A 7,500-nucleotide genomic window follows, 5' to 3' on the forward strand; every position below is an offset into this window, starting at 1 on the left:
CTGGCGTCTCGATGGCCAACCAAGCTACTCAACTGACACACCTCCGTGTAAACCAACACACACACACCAAACATTGGCCCGCTTTCGGTAGTTTTTTGGACGGTTTTTAGACTGGTATCGGCAGGGTAACGACCAATCCTCGCCGGCTCTAGGCCCGGGGGCTCAACTCGACAAGCTGTCCTACATTTTATACGGTGGTATCACTCTTTCCAAAAACCTTTTTTTTCTTTTTTAAACTCCTCTCTTTTCTCTTGCTCGCTCTCTCTCTCTCTCTCTCTCTCTCTCTCTCTCTGTCGAATTTTCTCTCCTCGCACCCATTGTCTCTCTGTCTAGTGTTTACACCGCGAACATCGAAAGCGGACAACAGCTGCTACTGCTGCTACTGCTGTTACTAGATGTTGGGAACCCGTTGGGGTGTCCCCGAACTCCAGCCATGCTGAAACACCCGCCCAAATGACATAACCGACTGTCTGGTTGCGTCTGCTTTAAGGAACCGTAACGGCAACAGGCAGAAATACCGAGACATACTCAGCAGCAACAGCAGCAGCAAACCCGTGAGCTTGGCAATCACGATTAGGCAAGGGTAGGTGTAGTAGTAAGTGTGTGTGCACGATAAGGCTGATAAGCATTAAGACGTGAAAATTATGCGCAAAATCATATCAAAGCTAAACGAATTAATGCACTCTACGTTGATGCACACACCAAACAGCTTCATAAAGTGATCCAAAATCTGCGTGAAATATGATGATAACGTTATTTTTTATTTGAAAAGAAAGAATAAGTTGTCTCGGCCTCCTTTAGTCGGTGACAATCCCGCCGTGGACTCTGTATGAATAAGCAAATATTGTGGTGTGACACCGAAAGCTGATGGATTGGAGTAGCATGCCATGAAAGATGAAAACGAAACCTTATTCTAATCCGATGCCGATGCTGGTGTGATAGGAAATGTGACCGGGCCGGGGCCGGGGCTGGGTCCGGTGCCGGAAGGGGGCTAGAGATTTGGGGCACAGCATCATCGCCGAGTGTAGCATTTGACCTAGATATAGCCACTGTAAGCCGCTGACACAGACTGAGGCTGAACTCGGCAGCACAGCACAGGCTTGTACAGCGGCCGCCCCATTGAATAATCCACATTCAGCGGCAGCCACTGTCACGTCACGTCTGTGATGTCGTCCTGCACTCATGGCAGATTGGCTGGTTCGCTTGCCGGTGGCCTCCCTCTTGGCCTCTCCCCCTTCGAAATCGATTCGTCACGGTGTCACTAATCTTGTCGACTGTATTGAGCGATGCCTGATCCCATGCTGATGTCCATACTCATTTACGTGTCGTCGACGAATGATGTTAGCAGTGTCCGTGTGTGTGAGTGTGTATGTGTGTGATAGTGAGAGATGGTTTTTGGGGTCATGAATAAAACTGAAGGTGATGTGTTGTGGAGCAAAGTGGATTTAATGATGACAATGTCGGAGATTTTGTGGAAAATGATATCATCCTGCTGTTGCACACATTAAATCATTAAATCTCTATCTCTTATCATGCTGTACTCCAATATTAATACACCATCTCCACAGGTACCATTGGAATTAAGTAGCACGAGCAGCATGGACATCGCTATTCACTTCGGATGACAGGTACTTATCAAATACTAGTCGCACTCACAAATAAGCCCAGCATGTACACTAGAGTTGGGATTGACAGCTGCGGCATGTCAAGTTACTTGATGCACCGCTAGGTCAAAGCTGTACTCAGTGCCATTCACTACACCGCTACTACTTCTACTGCCGCTTGCACGGTGCGATGCTTCTCGGCATATGATTGCTGTCGGTTTCGATTAACCCCAAATGGGTTTATCCTTCGTGCTGTATGGGGTACCGAGTAAAGCATTAACCTCAACCTCAAATGGCATACTTTAGGATTGAATCATTTCAGTTCGATTGTCATGGAAGGAGGTGCTACTATCAACAATTGTGGCTCAGAGATGAGCTCAAGCACATTTACTTTACAGTTTGGCATTGGGGTGCAGGGAGCCGAACGACAAAATAACGAAGATTATCATAAGCTGCAATAGATGATGCTCGATGTAGAAGACCTTTATGAGACGAGGGGGAATTATAGGCACTGGGTGATTGCTCGCTATTTCTCGTTGTCGGTGTCTATACATAACATCTGCAAGAGGATGAGCGAAACTCATAGTTTGCGATAATTATATACGTCAAATTAGAGACACCATTGATGTTTCATCATTAGCAACGTTAAATAAGTGCGAAAAATTGGGAAAATGAACTTGATTCAGAATAACAAATTCACTTTCCATCCAAAGCGGATTTTGGGCCTAAAGAAGGATGAACCACTTGCCATTCTTCGTTGTTCCAAGCTTTGTTTTGGAGCATAATTTATTCATCAAACATGACACACTTTTTCCGGACGCTTTTGCATACGACTACGAGCAACGTTATAAACTTTGTCACCAGCCTGAGAGAGGTGACTTGGCGTTCTCTGAAATGGCGTTTCACTTCCTTCTGGAAGCATGCCGTATGATTTTAATTAACTATAAGCTTATCAAAGCAAATAGCGCCCACTTCTATCAAAATTCAAAAGCGTAACCCTGTTGACGTCTAGGTCCACTGAAGCATTTGGTAGCTGATAAAACAATCATGTACTTTCAGGCTTTTCGATTTTTCGCCATTCGTTTATTAAAGAGTGTTTCTCCGTTACTGCAAATCCATTCGAAAGTAAAACGATTTAAATTAAATGCAAACAGACAAGACAACTTGTTTTCTTTGGCAGCTTTATTTTTTAATTTAAGTTTATTGTTACAGAAACCGCAAATATTATTATAAATAAATACTCAATTTTATAGAAAATTGGCAGACAATTTCCTTATTAGTGAAAATAAAAACATGCAACGATAATTGGGAAAACGTGTATTAATGAACATTAATGTGCTTTTATGAACAAAGCGTTCGAAGATCCAACAGCATATGTCCCCAGGTGTGGTCTGAGGTCTCAGTATATTGTGAAAAACGAACACAATAAACACATAACAGCATGAACAATGAGCAGTTTTCACCATTCACTGTCCAAACGAAACAAGAGCCGAGAGTTAGAGCAGGAAGGAAAGAGAATTTCCATTACGCGTTTCTGGCATTGCCTAGAAGTACCGAACGAATTGGTTCAGCACTTTCACAAAGTTCATAATCCATTGTATTGGACTGGATAACAAAGACTCACGAAAGATCCATCATACTGTTCGGCAAAGCGGCGTACCCTCGTTTACTACGATAAACGAATCATAAGCCCCGCCCCGCACAAAGGGATGCTAATGCGGACTGAAAATGCGAAATGTCGGAACGCTGTTGCCCTGATTCCTCCTGTCGTGGTTTTATAAAAATAAAAATCGGTTCAAACCATGTCGCGTTAACCATATTTTGCAAGATGATTGTCACCTTTCCATTCCCGCAAAGCGAACAATCAGCCAAACTTTATCCAATCCGAAAAATTTCTATTCGCATACTTTTTACTATTAGACGGAGACGGTCAATCAGGTAGAAATGTAGTCCACTTCTTCTCATTCCTTCAGTTCATTTCAGTCGATGAACGACGCACGCATCGTGCGTACGAATCGTGAGTTCAGGAAAAAAAATCAAACGAAAACTCGCTGACAAAAAAGAGTTCGCGAACGCGTACGAACTGTGTCTGGGGTGTTATAGGTCGCTACTCGTGTTGCGTTGGCCTTAAAATCGCGAGCTAGACTGAATGAACCATGACAACCAGCCAGGAAGTAAAACCGGCGTAATGCTGAATGGAAAAAAAATGAGAGGTAATGAAAAGTAAAAGAGAAACGACCGAAGAAGAGCGCACCAAAGATCCGCGTGGGGACCGCGGAAACAGGAAGTGCGCGAGGTGTGACCCCAAGACCCACAAACAATGTGCGTACCATTTGCCGATTCAACCATGGATACAGCAACATCAACATAAGGGTATTCGTTTCACACAGGGGCAAAGAGCACATAAAGATAGCGGGGTGGGGAAACGTTGGCTCCGTCAAAAAAAGATAAAAGTCACAAACGACCACGCAGGTGCGAAGAGAAATGTCATCCTGCGGTAGTAACCCACATTATATGGAGTATGTAAGAGTATCGAGTTTCTACTATTCCCTTCCTTTAATGTTACAACTGGCCAGGAGGTAAACGATATGCTCCGTAGTTTCGGAGCGATGTCGATATTTACATCTCGAAATCATCTACCACGGCAAAGGGTCCAAGTAGTCGGCCAACGTGATCAACGACGAAAGATCAACAAAATGACAGCAAAGAGTCTTGATCAGATTTTTCACGTCTTGCGTTACCACTTCGAAATAGCCGAAAGTACCTTGAATAGATAATTAGAAGGAAGCCTTGGATAGTCTGCGGGCGACAATACAATTGTGTCTGTGGCGTCACGGCGTAGATGACCCCAAAGCCGAGTCCTTGGACGGAGGAGTATTGTTGCGGCATTTCACGAGCCAACCGATTATGCTCCAACGACGAAGATATATGTAGCTCGTTTCATGGTGGAAAGGGTTTGAAGAAAAGCTGTGCTAAGATATTGACTTTTTCATGTGACTTCCTGTTTAGCGAAGATAATGATTCGAAGAAGCGATCATCGTTTGACGTTTTGGTGTTCGATCTTTCGCTTTCCATGTACCGTAACCGACCGGTGGGTGCACCATCTGGTTATCACACCCTTTAGTGAGTGCCATCTCCATTGCCTTTTTGACCCTTTTCTGAATGGCGGCCACTTGTCCTACAACGGCGCAACCCGTGCTCGTTCGAGGCTTCGTGAACACACATACACACAGACACAACCACGCACGCTCGGTCACGCTCTTTTCTTTCCGACCGATTCCCTTCAGCAAGAATCGTCAACGGGTATAGTTTAAAGTAGGTCGCCATATACGGCGCGTACCTTGAGACCATCGCACCAACGCTGCCCTTCGGAAGAGATGGAGAGCGTGTGCCTGGCCTGATCATGGCAAGAGGCGGGGGAAGGGCGGTCTGGGCGTTGTTGGACCTCATCCGTTTCCATCGTCTTCCGACACGGCACCTTGCATTGGCCTCCCATTGCTTGCCTCGTCCGAGACACTGCTGGTCTAGGTCACCTGGCATGATATGCTACGAAGTTTATGGAAGTGATAAGTTGGTGGTTGGTGATATTTACTCTTCTGGCGAAGTGCGCATTGGAAGAGCATGTATCTTTCCCTTTTTTTATTTTGAATATTGAAGGGTAAGAGAATAAAATAGCAAAATATTATTCCGTAATCCACACAGTATTTCAAAACAACTCTTACTACACAACAAAACGAAGCAAATTGAAGAAGAGTGAAAATATAACATTAGCAGGAGGACTGGGCGAATGTCCCGGTATGTCTAGCTATGAATGTCATAAATAAATCAGCATAAATTGAATTTTCACAAGATAACTTACTGCACGTCACGGTTAACGGTCGCTCCGTTATGGTCCACTTTCAATTATTTACTCGCTCAACGCCAACGAGTATACTGGATAGAATCCTTCGAGGAAGCGTTTTTGACGAAGGACCGTCAGGCGGTAGTTTACAAATGACTTCCCTTTACTTTACGGGCCACCGATCATTACAAGCATCACTCTCTATGTACGTGGCTTTCTGCTCTCTTCTACCATCGTTCTTCGCACAGCCTCGTAGTAGCTGCAGCTACAGCCTCCGGTTCTCATTTTTCGTGTCTCTTAATCCCCCCGGTGCACAGCTACTTATCCTTCGCCAAATGACCCAGTTTCGGAAGGTTTGCTCTCGTTCCCTCGTTCGGTTGCAGTAGCGGTTCAGAAACACTTTGTTGCGTGTTGTCAAGATGACAATGGCACGGACATGTCATAACTTGTGCTGATATATAACCTCAAGGTAAGGCAGCTTCAAACGCACTAACGAAAACACAAACCTTTTATATTAAAGTTTTTTTTAATGCAAAGAGAAAAGTTTAAAGCAGTGAAACAAAATTGTTTACATCTTAGAACCGTAACCAACGGGGATACCCCAACCGTCCGTGAAAGTTCACTCCAAAACGATGGCCTCATTTCCGTCAGGCAATGAACTATGAATATACCGCTCGACCAGCGCTTACAAAGATCGAAATCATTAGCGATTTTCCGCTCTTGCAGAGTCAGTCATGCAGCTGCAGTTGTTTGGTGACTTTTGAAAGTGCAATAAAGCCACAGTGCAGCCAGGTTCGTAGTCGTATCCAATTTACGCTTCTTCGTGATCGAGGTTTACTGCACGATCACTAACAGTAGCAACCTATAAGTCATATAGTAAGATCGAACCTATCAGCGTCTACCTATTTACTGACAACAGTTCAATTGTAGAAACAATTCAATGGAACACTGGATACATATTCGACCAGCAATCACGGTTATACGATTTGCTTACCGAATCAATCATAACAATCAATCCGATAGTGTATTTCAGGATGTGAGCCAAATGGCTGTCCTTCGTAATCTGATGGAGTCGCCTGGTGGAAGGATGGATTTACTGCGTCAGCGGGGCGCTATGCACGGCAGGTTTGTATTTTGCCAATCTGAATTGGTGTCCACGCAGTAGGCCAAATATAACGCGTGGATACCGTTGCGGAACAAGCAAACGCTTAAACGACAGGAAGTTACGACACGTGTTTCAAGGGGGCGCAAAGCATGAGCTTGTGTAATATATCACCCGCGCCACCAGTACGATACAGGACAGAGAAAGAGCGTAAGATAGGATAAAATAGGGAGAGCGAAATAGAATAAATGAAATTGAATGGTCAAAGGAACATGGCGAGAAAGACAATACCAAGGGCGTAGTGATGCCACTGCTTTTGGGAGTACCACCACCTCCTGAGTGACAGAGGGAAGAAGAGCGACTACGATTTGGAATTACAGCGAGTAGGATATATCTAGCGACCCTTGAACGTAGTAAATAGTAAAGGAGAGACAAATGGAGGACCTTTGCAATCACACCTATGGGAGAGAGTGAGCGAGTATGCGCAAAAGAGAAACGGAGGAGAAATCACGAAAACGTAAATATTGTATTGTATTTTCAAAACGGTTTGACCTACTGAGAGCCATCGAATGTGGATCATGGCCGGATATGCAATACATAATGTTGAGCTGATGTCATTTAAAAACTCTCCCAGACACACACATACACACACACACACACACATCAACACGGGGGACCGAAATACACAGGCCCTGTGGCCACTGCCGGGGTCACGTTTGAACCGAACCGGCAACATAGCATCGATTGCGCTTACGTGGTTGTAAGTTGCGAGGACGATTACTTTTTACCACCGGAAACGACGCGACGAACGCTTTCTCTGCAATCGATCGCTCTACGCCTGCTGTGGTTGCGATTTCACATTCATGGGAAATTAAATTATTAGGAATGAATCAGATGAGACCTGTATTTTTCTGATGAGCCTTAAGTCTTGTCGAGTAACTTTATTTTCTTAA

At 44.5% G+C, this 7,500-nt stretch overlaps 1 protein-coding gene across 3 annotated transcripts in view; it reads right to left on the reverse strand.

The window, feature by feature from the left end:
* Nucleotides 1-6,447: 6,447 nt before the first annotated feature.
* Nucleotides 6,448-7,500, reverse strand: part of LOC125948341 (Y+L amino acid transporter 2) — an 18,338-nt gene continuing 17,285 nt past the window's right edge. For all 3 annotated transcript variants that reach the window (XM_049674290.1, XM_049674292.1, XM_049674293.1), the window contains exon 6: nt 6,448-7,500. This exon is cut by the window's right edge and continues 1,675 nt beyond it. The gene's annotated coding sequence lies outside the window, so the exon portion shown is untranslated.

Source organism: Anopheles darlingi, chromosome 2, assembly GCF_943734745.1.
Source record: "Anopheles darlingi chromosome 2, idAnoDarlMG_H_01, whole genome shotgun sequence".
NCBI classification, from domain to species: Eukaryota; Metazoa; Arthropoda; class Insecta; order Diptera; family Culicidae; genus Anopheles; species Anopheles darlingi.